A 13,202-nucleotide genomic window follows, 5' to 3' on the forward strand; every position below is an offset into this window, starting at 1 on the left:
AACTTGCTCACTTTGGCCAGTTTGCCCGAAACCCTTTCAGAAACTGCACCCTAGTTACAAATCTGTTGCCACAAAGAAGTTAAACTTCCTCACTCACTCCAGTTTGGCCCAAAAGGGGTGAAATCCTTTCAGAAACAGCAACCCAGTTACAAAGCTGTTGCGAAAAATAAGTTAAACTTGCTCCCTACGTCCATTTTGGCCCAAAAGGGGTGAAACGCTTTCAGAAACAGCACCCTAGTTACAAATCTGTTGCCACAAAGAAGTTAAACTTGCTCACTCCGGCCAGTTTGGCCCAAAAGGGGTGAAACCCTTTCAGAAACAGTACCCCAGTAACAACTCCTTTGCCACATAGAAGTTAGAATTGCTCACTCCGGACAATTTGGCACCACAAAGGGTGAAAACCTTTCAGAAACAGCTCTCTAGTAACAACTCTGTTGTCACAAAGAAGTTAAACTTGCTCACTCCAGCCAGTTTGCCCCAGAAGGAGTGAAACCCTTTCAGAAACATCACCTCAGTAACAAATCTATTGCCTCAAAGAAGTTAAACTTGATCACTGCGGCCAGTTTCGCCAAAAAGGGGTGAAAACCTTTCAGAAACAGCACCCCAGTTACAAAGCTTTTGCCACAAAGAAGTTAAACTTGCTCACTCCAGCCAGTTTGGCCCAAAAGAGGTGACACCCATTCAGAAACAGCACCCCAGTTACAAATCTGTTGCCACAAAGAAGTTAAACTTTGTAACTCCGGCCAATTTGGCCCTAAAGGGGTGAAACCCTTTCAGAAAAAGCACCCTAGTTACAAATCTGTTGCCACAAAGAAGTTAAACTTGTTCACTCCGGCCAGTTTGCCCCAAAGGTGTGAAACCCTTTCAGAAACTGCACCCTAATTACAAATCTGTTGCCACAAATAATTTGAACTTGCTCCCTGCGTCCATTTTGGCCCAAAAGGGGTGAAACCCTTTCAGAAACAGCACCTTAGTTACAAATCTGTTACCACAAAGAAGTTAAACTTGCTCACTCTGGACAGTTTGGCCCAAAAGGGGTGAAACCCTTTCAGAAACAGTACCCAGTAACAACTCCTTTGGCACATAGAAGTTAAACTTGCTCTCTCCGGACAATTTGGCACCATAAAAGGTGAAACCCTTTCAGAAACAGCACTCTAGTAACAACTCCCAAAAACTTAAACTTGCTCACTCGGACCAGTTTGCCCCAAAGGGTGAAACCCTTTCAGAAACTGCACCCTAGTTACAAATCTGTTGCCACAAAGAAGTTAAACTTTGTAACTCCGGCCAATTTGGCCCTAAAGGGTTGAAACCCTTTCAGAAACAGCACCCTAGTTACAAATCTGTTGCCACAAAGAAGTTAAACTTGCTAACTCCATTCAATATGGCCCAAAAGAGTGAAACCCTTTCAGAAACAGCACCTCAGTAACAAATCTATTGCCTCAAAGAAGTTAAACTTGATCATTGCGGCCAGTTTAGCCCAAAAGGGGTGAAAACCTTTCAGAAACAGCACCCCAGTTACAAAGCTGTTGCCACAAAGAACTTAAACTTGCTCACTGCGTCCAGTTTGGGCCAAAAGGGGTGAAACTCTTTCAGAAACAGCACCCTAGTTACAAATCTGTTGCCACAAAGAAGGTAAACTTGCTCACTGTGTCCCATTTGGCACAATAGGGGTGAAATCATTTTAGAAACAGCACCCTAGTTACAAATCTGTTGTAACAAAGAAATTAAACTTGCTCACTCTAGCCAGTTCGGCCCTAAAGGGGTGAAACCCTTTCAGAAACAGCACCCTAGTTACAAATCTGTTGCCACAAAGAAGTTAAACTTGCTCACTCCGGCCAGTTTGCCCCAAAGGTGTGAAACGCTTTCAGAAACAGCACCCTAGTTACAAATCTGTTACAACAAAGAAGTTAAACTTGCTCACTCTGGCCAGTTTGGCCCAAAAGGGGTGAAACCCTTTCAGAAACAGTACCCAGTAACAACTCCTTTGCCACATAGAAGTTAAACTTGCTCTCTCCGGACAATTTGGCACCACAAAGGGTGAAACCTTTTCAGAAACAGCACTCCAGTAACAACTCTGTTGTCCCAAAAGCTTAAACTTGCTCACTCGGAACAGTTTGCCCCAATGGGGTGAAACCCTTTCAGAAACTGCACCCTAGTTACAAATCTGTTGCCACAAAGAAGTTAAACTATGTAACTCCAGCCAATTTGGCCCTAAAGGGTTGAAACACTTTCAGAAACAGCACCCTAGTTACAAATCTGTTGCCACAAAGGGGTTAAACTTGCTAACTCCATTCAGTATGGCCCAAAAGGAGTGAAACCCTTTCAGAAACAGCACCTCAGTAACAAATCTATTGCCTCAAAGAAGTTAAACCTGATTACTGCGGCCAGTTTCGCCCAAAAGGGGTGAAAACCTTTCAGAAACAGCACCCCAGTTACAAAGCTGTTGCCACAAATTAGTTAAACTTGCTCACTGCGTTCAGTATGGCCCAAAAGGGGTGAAAACCTTTCAGAAACAGCACCCTAGTTACAAATCTGTTGCCACAAAGATGTTAACCTTCTCACTGAGGCCAGTTTCCCCCAAAATGGGTGAAAACCTTTCAGAAACAGCACCCTAGTTACAAATCTGTTGAAACAAAGAAGTTAATCTTGCCCACTCCAGCCAGTTTGGCCCAAAAGCGGTGAGACCCTTTCAGAAAACGCAAACCAGTAACAACTCTGTTGCCACAAAGAAGTTAAACTTGCTCACTCCAGCCAGTTTGGCCCAAAAGAGGTGATACCCATTCAGAAAGAGCACCGCAGTTACAAATCTGTTGCCACAAAGAAGTTAAGCTCGTTAACTCTGGCCAGTTTGGCCCAAAAGGGGTGAAACCCTTTCAGAAACAGTACCCCAGTAACAACTCCTTTGCCACATAGAAGTTAAACTTGCTCTCTCCGGACAATTTGGCACCACAAAGGGTGAAACCCTTTCAGAAACAGCACTCCAGTAACAACTCTGTTGTCACAAAAAAGTTAAACTTGATCACTCCAGCCAGTTTGCCCCAAAGGGGTGAAACCCTTTCAGAAACTGCACCCTAGTTACAAATCTGTTGTCACAAAGAAGTTAAACTTTCGAACTCCGGCCAATATGGCCCTAAAGGCTTGAAACCCTTTCAGAAACAGCACCCTAGTTACAAATCTGTTGCCACAAAGAATTTAAACTTGCTAACTCCGGTCAGTATTGCCCAAAAGGAGTGAAACCCTTTTAGAAACAGCACCTCAGTAACAAATCTATTGCCACAAAGAAGTTAAACTTGATCACTGCGGCCAGTTTCCCCCAAAAGGGGTGAAAACCTTTCGGAAACAGCACCCCAGTTACAAAGCTGTTGCCACAAAGAAGTTAAACTTTCTCACTGCGTCCAGTTTGGCCCAAAAGGGGTGAAACCCTTTCAGAAACAGCACCCTAGTTACAAATCTGTTGCCACAAAGATGTTAAACTTGCTCACTGAGGCCAGTTTCCCCCAAAAGGGGTGAAAACATTTCAGAAACAGCACCCTAGTTACAAGTCTGTTGCCACAAAGAAGTTAAACTTGCTCACTGTCTCCAGTTTGGCCCAATAGGGGTGAAATCCTTTTAGAAACAGCACCCTAGTTACAAATCTGTTGCCACAAAGAAGTTAAACTTGCTCACTCCAGCCAGTTTGGCCCAAAAGCCGTGAAACCCTTTCAGAAAACGCACCCCTGTAACTACTCTGTTGCCACAAAGAAGTTAAACTTGCTCACTCCGGCCAGTTTGGCCCAAAAGAGGTGATACCCATTCAGAAACAGCACCCCAGTTACAAATCTGTTGCCAGAAAGAAGTTTAGCTTGCTAATTCTGGCCAGTTTGGCCCAAAAGGGGTGAAACCCATTCTGAAACAGCACCCCAGTAAGAAATCTGTTGCCACAAAGAAGTTAAACTTGATCACTGCGGCCAGTTTGGCCCAACCTCCGGATACAGCTAAAAAGGGAATATATTTGCTGTGTCCTGCCGACTTTGGCCCAGGGGAACACTCCTAAATTGCACCTCTTCTATAACCTGCTGTTATACAATCCTAGCCTAAAACAGCCACCTTGCTGTTTGCCTCTAGGCCATTTCTGTGGCCTAGGTGTCTTAACTACGCCTCAGCTTCATAGTAACACACTGCAACCTGGTTCCCTGCATCTGCCACCTTTCTTTTGGACTCTGGCCCCTTTCTTTTGCCCTGTTATAAATCGTACCCCACATAGTGCTCTGCTCTGGAGCAATGCAACACGTGAAACCACGAGAAAGTTAACTTCTGGGACTTTGCTTCCGCATTTTTGTGAAGCCCATTCACAAGGGGCCTGAAAGTCCACGTGAGACTTTTTTTTTTCTCTACAGCTTTGTATCCCCTCATTTTCCTCTTTTTTTATGTCCTTATCATTGCCTTGCCTTACGTGGCCTCTTAGTTAGCATATTGACTAGTTAACACCTCACTCCTTGTGCCGGGAAAGTACACTGTTTGGTGATAAGGTTCTCACTTTCACTGCTGTTACTTTACAATCACAAACATTCCAAGACTCAGAGTAAACCTCAAACACTGCTTACAGCCTTTGCCTTTGACTTGTGTCATGAAACATTTCCTTCCAAGCTCTTCGAGACGCAAAGGCAGGGGAATGATGATGAACATCTTGAGATGGCGGGACCATTCCACCACCAACATGGCAACTGCAACAGACACAACTGCTTACTCAAACAGTGAGAGAGCAGAAACTTCTGCATCTGTTAGAAAGTCTCAACGTCGCAAGTGAGATGTTCTTGAAAGCCCCTCTGATAAAAATACCACTGGTTGTGAGGAGGAGGAGGAGAACGAGGACGAGGAGGAGGACGTGTCCGAGGGATGGGTGGAAGACAACATGGAATCTGCTTCCACCTCGGGACTTAGTGAGCCAGAGGAGGAGTGCATGCTGGAGGTAGAGGTTGAGGAAACACCCCCAATCCCACCTCCTTCCACCGACACCGTCACTCCAAACACCAACATTACAGCAGTAGTGCGTGTGGGTAGGCCGAGATCGCTCCTCTGGGATCAGTACGACGTCCATCCTCAGAAGGCTACTGTGGCAGTATGTAGGCATTGCGGTGGGAGCATCAGCAGAGGAAAAAAATGTGAGGCATCTTGCCACAACTGGCCTAAGGATGCACATCAAGAGACACCACCCTAATGTTAAGCTAGACACAGTGGAAGCCGGCAGCACCTGCAGCAGTACACAGAGCACTCCAACCTCGCCAACAGACCCCATGCAGAAAACCATTGATGCTTGGGGCCTGCCAGTAACAAGGGTGAGATCTGGAGTGAAGCCGCCATCTGTGAAGGAAATAACATGTCACCTTGGAGAGATGATGGCTCTAGACCACCAGCCCTTCCGTATGGTGGAACAGGAGGGTTTTCGCATATTTGTTCAGCGCCTGGCACCATGGTACAACATCCCGACTCACCAAACTTTCTCGCGAACAGTCATTCCAGCATTGTACGAGGGATGCAAGGAACAGCTAAAAACCGTGCTGAATGCTACACGATCCGTCAATGTACATTTCACATCGGACATTTGGTCCAGCACGGGAGGAGGGCATTCCTATCTGTCCCTCACTGCTCACTGGTGGGAGATGGAGGGTTGCCTCACCATGGGTCATCGGTGGGCCCTTCTGTCCCTGGAGATTATAGATACGGATCACAGGGCCGACCATCTCTGGATACTTGCAAGACATGATGAGAGATTGGATGCGGCATACTCATTCTAATGGTAACTCAGGATTCATGGTCACAGACGCAGGAAGGAACATGATCCGTGCAGTTGAAAGTGCGGGCTTCACGAACGTCACATGCATGGTGCACTTACTGCATAATTGTGTAAAAGATGGCTTCAGGGGCCCCGATGAAAACAGTAACACCAACGTCACTCTACTCATAGACCGCTGCTGCAAAATCGCGGGCTTCTTCCACTGTAGCACAAAGTCCGCGCAAATGCTGCAGGACAGGCAGGCCCTGGAGTGCCTCCCATAACACCGGTTACTGCAGGATGTCTCCACCTCCTGGAACTCCACCTACAAGATGTTGGAGCACATGGTGGAGCAACAGAGGCTGGTCCATGCCATCTCACTGACAATCGCGGCGCCGATAAACAAGCTGGTCCCTAACAACCAGGATTGGATGACCATCACACAGCTGGTCAAAATCCTCCATCCATTTAAAATCGCCACCGACACCCTTTCTGGCCAGAAAGCTCTACTCAGCCAGGTGCTCCCTGTCATCTTACAGTTGAAGAGGCATTTGGAGATGCTGGGGGGCCACAGTTCGTTGCAGTCTATGACTGGGCCCCTGACTCCACAGGCCCAGGAGGTGGTCAGAAAGTTGACTTTTGCTGTCCGTAAACATCTCCTCCCGCTGATGGAGAGTAGGAGTCATGTCTTGGCAGCACTCTGTGACCCTTGCATCAAGGACACCGTCTGCCCCAAAGATTTTCCGAGGTGGAAGGCAGAACGTGTCTCGCTCGTGAGAGGAGCATACTCTCAGAGGGTGGGAGAACACTCTGAGCAACTCGTCAGTGCCGTTCGTCCCCAGAACCCCTGCGGTTATGCCATCAACGATTCCAATAGCCCCACCTTGCCACCATCAAGGGATGATGGTAGGGCGCTGCGGCAAAAAAGGAGGTGCGAGGAAGCATTCTTAAAGGAGAGCATCGCTTTTCTTTCAGAGGAAGGAACATCTTTGTCGGCTCAGGCGGCAAAGTTAGACTTGGCCGAGTATTCCGTAAACCGTTACTTCAAGGAGCCTCAGGAGTGTTTCTCCAGCCATCCCTTGTCTTACTGGTCCTCCTGAAGCAAGGCATGGCCTGACTTCTCAAACGTCGCAAGCAAGTTTCTCAGCTGTCCTCCAACTAGCGTGCAGAGTGAGAGGGTCTTCAGCCTGGCGGGAGATGTCGTGACCCTCCAATGTAACTTGCTCAACCCCCTTGCGGTCGAAAAACTGGTCTTCCTGAAAGCCAACCTGCCACTTTTGGGCTATCCAGAGATTGATTTTGAGGGCAACGTCCCGTAGATCACTACTGCATTGTGTTTTTGACAACCAGAAATGCTCAACTTAGAAATATCAACACAACCTTGTTATCAGCCCTGTGCCACACTATATTTCTTCTGCTGTATTACTCCTCCAAACAAAGTACGTTACTGTACATACGGGGCGGTATTTTCCTCCCACACCGAAATAACGAGACCACACCAATGTCTTGGGTAAAATATGGGCAACTTTATTAACGTTACCTAATTAGCTTTAACTGTTTTAATATAGAACAGAATTTGGTGAGGGAAAGCCGAGGCAGCATCCCTGCCTGTCCATTCCTCGGCAAGCTGTGTAAAATTCTGATACCCCTTAAACAACAACTGGTTAACCTCCAATGCAACGTGCAGGGAACCTTAATTACGGTAACGAAGGCCATATTCTCCCCTCTCATTTTCAGATGTTACTCTTTGTTTCTCCTGCCAAACTTAACCTCCTGAGAGTGTTTTGTTACTAGTCTTTTAACCTTGAAAGGGGGTGCCTGGTTGAACCTCAACTATTAAACTTTATCTCTACATTATTCCCGCCACAGATTGGGAACAGATGTCAATTTAGTTCCCATCCCCCACCAATTCTCCTAACTTGGTTCTAATGGCCGCTTGTATATTGGCCAAAAATATATCAATGCCCGAGTCCGAAAGATGGACCCCATCAGCCCGATAGAGTGAATAATTGTCATGGGTAATCTGATCATGTGCTATATATGATCCATTCGCTCGTGTCAGTATCACCCGAATGGCCCTATTCACCCTCTTTCTCGCCTTTTCGAGCTTACGGACATCCCCGCCTCCAGGCCATTTCAGCCGCGGGATCACAGCGGACCAAATAATGTGTGTATGGGGCCAACGCTCCCATATTTTCAACAAATCCGTCCGTGCATGCAAGTATAATGCCCTTCCTTTGAGGAGGCCCAAATCATTACCACCGAGGTGGATCACCAAAATATCCGGTGCTGGGCGATCACCGTACAACAACAACATTGGGAACAACCCGTCCCATCTCAAACCTCTCAAACCCCTCCATTCAATTGTGGCTAAGGAGGCAAGCCCCAAATGCTGGCCATAGGGACCACGTCTTGCATAGCGCTCCGCCCAGTAGACATAACTTTATTTATTATTTATTATTTATTTATTTATTTGCTGCATTTGTTAACCGCCGTTCTCAGCCCTAGGGCGACTCACGGCGGTGTACAACATGTAAAAGACAAATTACAATAAAGCCAAGACAACAAACGATGGCCACAGATCAAGACCCTTCGTCTATGGCTCAGCAAAACTCCATCTGAAAAACAAGAAACATCATTAACGGGGAAGGGGGCGAACATAGCCCTTATAGGCATCAGATTTCCATCTGCCCAAACTCTTAATCCTATCGGAGTCGTAACCGAGGTTGGCAGCTGTCGATGCCGCACCTATGCGGAACGAGTGAGTACCAAACTTCAAGTGGCCCAGGCCCAACAGCTTTAACGCCTTGGCCGTAAGCGTCCAAAATTGGTATTTTGTCAGCGGCCCACCACTTTGGTGGCAAAAGAAGTAACCCGGTGTAGTCCCCCTGATGGTTATGAACTGGGACACGGCCGAAACTGGGCAAATGTCATTATTGCAGCATGGAGAGAGCGAAATTAAAGAGCCCTTTCCTCGTTGATCCGTTTTGGAAGATCTAACCCGGATCTGCAGATGCTCCGCCCCGACCATGACATCGGAGAAAAGTAAAGCCCGATGGGATAAGTCTCCTTTGCCTGAGGGTACCAACTCGCTCACTCTCAATGCTCCAAAAAATGCGGTCAGAGACGCCTCATGGAAAAGTCGCTGCTCGTAAAGCGAGGAACAAACCCATGTCCAAACCTGCTTGAGGCCCTTCAAAATGTCTGGGGTCAATGGTTGCCTATCATCTGGCTGCCGCTGGCCCTCCCGGGACCAACTGGAGACAAATTTGTGCAGCCTGAAATCGTTGGTAAAATCTGGTAGACCCTGTTCCTTCAGCCAAAATGCCAAAGCTGCTAGTTTGGATCTAATTGTTTGGGGTGCTAAACCTTGCCGTTTGGAATACACACAAAATTTGGCAATGTGATCGTAAGGAACTGGGAGAACTCCGGGGAGACCATAACCCTGTCTAAATTCTATAAATTCGTGCACTGTTCTGAGATAAGCCTTTCTAGAATTCGGAGCTAAGGCCAGTGACATCCCCCTCAATATTTCCTCGTTCCGACCTGCCAAAGATGGTCTGGCATGGGCTCCGATCATGCGTCTGCTGCAGGTGCTAGCTGTCTGAAACGCTCCATCTGCATACGAGACAGAGCGTCAGCCAGAGAGTTCTTTAAACCCGCGATGTGAAAAGCACGAAACAATATATTAAATTTTAGGCAATGGAGTGTGAATTGACGAACCACCTCCATTACCCTGGGAGATTTGGATGTAAGCCTATTAATGACTTCAACCGTGGCCTGATTGTCGCACCAAAAGTGGACCGTCGAATTCTGAAAGCTTTTGTACCAAATTGACACAGCCACGAGTATCGGAAAGAACTCTAGAAAGGTTAAGTCAGTAGTCATACCTAACTCGTGCCATTGTGGCGGCCATTTCTCCACACACCAGTGGCCATTGAAATAAACTCCAAAACCTATCGATCCTGATGCATCTGACGCCACTTGCAATGCGTCTTTTAACAACAGGTCGTTTCTCCAAAATGAGACCCCATTGAACGTGGACAAGAATTCTAACCAAATGAACAAATCGGCCTTGATCGACCTAGTTAATCTAATATGGTGATGAGAGGAGGAAACTCCTAATATTGCATCACACATTCTGCGCAAAAAGGCTCTGCCTGGAGCAACGACCTTGCAAGCGAAGTTTAAATGCCCAATTAGCTCCTGAAATTCTCTAAGGGTAGCCTTTTTCCGCTGAATGAACTGTCGCACTCTAATGCTCAAGTCTGCCACTTTATTGGGTGGCAGCCTTGAGAATTGGCTGATGGTGTCAATCTGTATCCCCAGATAGGTTAGGGTTGTATCGGGGCCTTCCGTCTTTTCTTCAGCTAATGGCACCCCGATCTGATCTGTGAGGTCTTTGAACGAATCAAGTAGGAGATTGCAATCGCCCAATCCGCTTTTCCCAGCAAACAAAAAATCGTCCAAATAGTGTACTATTCCAGTGTTTCCTGATTTAAGTTTTACCGCCCATTCCAAGAAAGAACTAAATTTCTCGAAAGTGGCGCAAGAGACCGAACATCCCATGGGGAGTGCTCGATCCATAAAAAAATTGCTCTCAAACTGGAAACCTAGGAGTTCAAAATCATGCGGGTGAACCGGGAGAAGCCGAAAAGCTGATTTAATATCACATTTTGCTAATTCTGCTGCCACTCCTCGGGATCTTACCATGCGTATCACTGCATCAAACGATGTATAATGGACAGTGGACTGGCATTCTGGTATAGCGTCATTCACCGAGTCGCCCTTCGACAAATGGTGGATGAACAATGCCCAAGGGCGACACGCGTAGCAGCGGTGAAGGGGGTGATGTAAATGGCCCCAAAACCCTGCCCTCTTTGATTTCCTTCTCTATTTTATTTCTGACAATGCCCTCCATGCCAATTATAGACCTCAGATTACGAGACCAGAAACCTAAACGGGGGCCAAGAGCCGGGATACGGAAGCCATAAGTAAAGCCGTCGATTAGATACTTGGCTGTCACCCTATCCGGATAATGTTGCAGCCATTCCTTCAAAGGTCCCAGCCTAATTGGACTAGGGCCCTTTTGGAAGGGAGGCTGGATTTGGGTTTCTTTTCTGAAACTGTGTATCGTTGGGGTTTGCCCTGGGCCCTCTGGCCCTGTTGCAATTTTTTGATGAATGAGCTCCAGTGCAAATGGAACATAGTTGGTCATCTATAAGGTCCCACTGCTTGTCGGGTAACGTGCCACATCGAAACGGAAACGCTTGTCATAAGACAGCCATGCGTTTCCCGTGAAATTTACATATGCACAATAAATTATATTTTGATACTGGAGTAACGACTTTCCCCTGTATGGGTAGGCTTCCATTAGGACTCCCGCGTAAATCATATAGCACGCCAGCCAATTCTCCCAGTTGTGAACCACCCTTCTCTTTTTAATTTTCTCTTTGGTTTCATCGTCTAAGTCATCCTTGTCTTTTTTATCTAAATCCCTAAAATATAACGAAAATATGTCAATGTATTCATTTTTTAAAATCTTATCAATTGTGTTTTGGGCCAGATGCGATCCCAGAGCAATTGAGCTCATTTTTGGGGGCGAAGGCAACAGCCATTTGGCTGTGCCCCAGAACTGGTTGGCTTCTTCCGCACTGACTAGCGCGGAACCTGCAATGAAGCTTGCTGGCCCACTTGCAACGGGGAGTGAATGGGTGTAGATGTAGCAGGCTGGCTATGTTGCGTTGTCAACCCCCCCTGAACCTGACTATTGTCCCAAGGCCACGTGTCTGCAGTGCTAGTACCTGTCGATGTGGTGGCACGCTGGACCGGAGGCAAGACAGAAGTAACGGACATCTCTGATTCTGGCTGACTGGCTGAGTCTCGATGTTGACGGGTGGCCACTGATGACTGCCCTTCAGCTTGGGTCTGAGATGTTTCTGGCTGCCCCACTGATAATTCCCCGCGATCTAGGCAGGCATTCACAGCCCCTGTCAGCTGACTCGCCTCCTGGCTTGTCTCTAAAACGGAGACACGAGAAAGAAGGTTTTTAAACATTGAAGCCTTACTTGCTTTTCTCGCTGGTCTGGGGGCCACAGCCGCCGCTAATCCTCTTTCCTTCTCCAGCTCATTCACGCGAATGAGCAGTGCATTGAGGTCCTCAGCCGAAACGCCTTCATCTTCAGATGAAGTAGTATCTGGTGGTGGAGGGCGCTTGGTCGCCACCTTCCTTGTGGGGCCTTTTCCCTTGGGGCCTCCCACATTCTTCTTAGCCGACATCCTGCGTAAATAAACCACATAGCCATGGACTTAGTATGTGCACCGCTAGCGTGGGATTTAAAATGTCCTTTGTTATTATTACTAATATTGTTATTGTTATTATTATTATTATCATTTAGTTTATTGACGTTATCAATAATATAATATCACTATCGCTCTCTGAAACGCGAAACAATATTCCAACTACTGGAAATGAAATGCCCCCTGCATAAAAGGAAGAAGCTTCCAACTTTGAGAGGCGTTCAGCAGTGGAACTCTCTGCCTCATAGCGTGGCGTACGCTCCACCCCTCCCCCGGCCACCACCAAACATAAGTGGATGACCATCTGCGAGGGGCAATCAAACTGAACCACTCTTGTTTCCAGGCAAGGAGTTGTACTGAGCAGCCCTATTATCAGTATTATTATTCTTATGATTATTACTATTATTATTCTTATTATTAAATATAAACGCACATCCAATATATTCAAAGTAATCACTGACATAAATTCGTAATGCAATATGCTGCTGGCTTTAACTAATAGGTGGGGTGGGCCTAAGCTTGTAAAGGAACCAAAGCAAGGCAACCAAATGACCCATTAATTAACTTCCATATAACTGGGAGGCTCCCTAATATGTGGAATTATGTTCATGAAATGGCTGCCGCCCCTTATAAAATGGCCGCCGGCCCATCCAAAATGGCCTCCACCCGTGAGGGAGCCCTGCAGGCGAGGCCGGTTAAGGGCAGCCGTAAGCCAAAATGGCCTCCCTACACGTGGCCCAAACAACCACCATGCTGCAGATCCAAAGGGGGCCCACGGAGCTGCTTTTAACCCAGGAATGGAAGGGAAAATAAAATTGAGCCCCCCACCCCGAAAGGGCAGTTAGCTCAGCGTCAATGATGGCGCCTGGCCCTGATTGGCCACATGGGCCGCCGAGAAGGGGCCGGCCGGATCGCGTGCACCGCACGCTAACGCCGCCTGAGCCGGGTGAAAAATGTCGCCGGGCATGCACAGGCCGCACAGGCCCGACCTCAAGCCGAGTCTACGCCCAGCCTAGGATCACGCGCACCGAGCACCAATGGCGCCCAAGCTGGGTGAAAGTTGGCGCCGGGCCTGCACAGGCGGCGACGAGGCCGGAGGCAGCCCCTTGCGAGCCAGCTATAATGGCGCCAGCGTGAAGGCTGTGAGGCC

This window comes from Anolis sagrei, chromosome Y, assembly GCF_037176765.1.
Source record: "Anolis sagrei isolate rAnoSag1 chromosome Y, rAnoSag1.mat, whole genome shotgun sequence".
NCBI lineage: Eukaryota > Metazoa > Chordata > Lepidosauria > Squamata > Dactyloidae > Anolis > Anolis sagrei.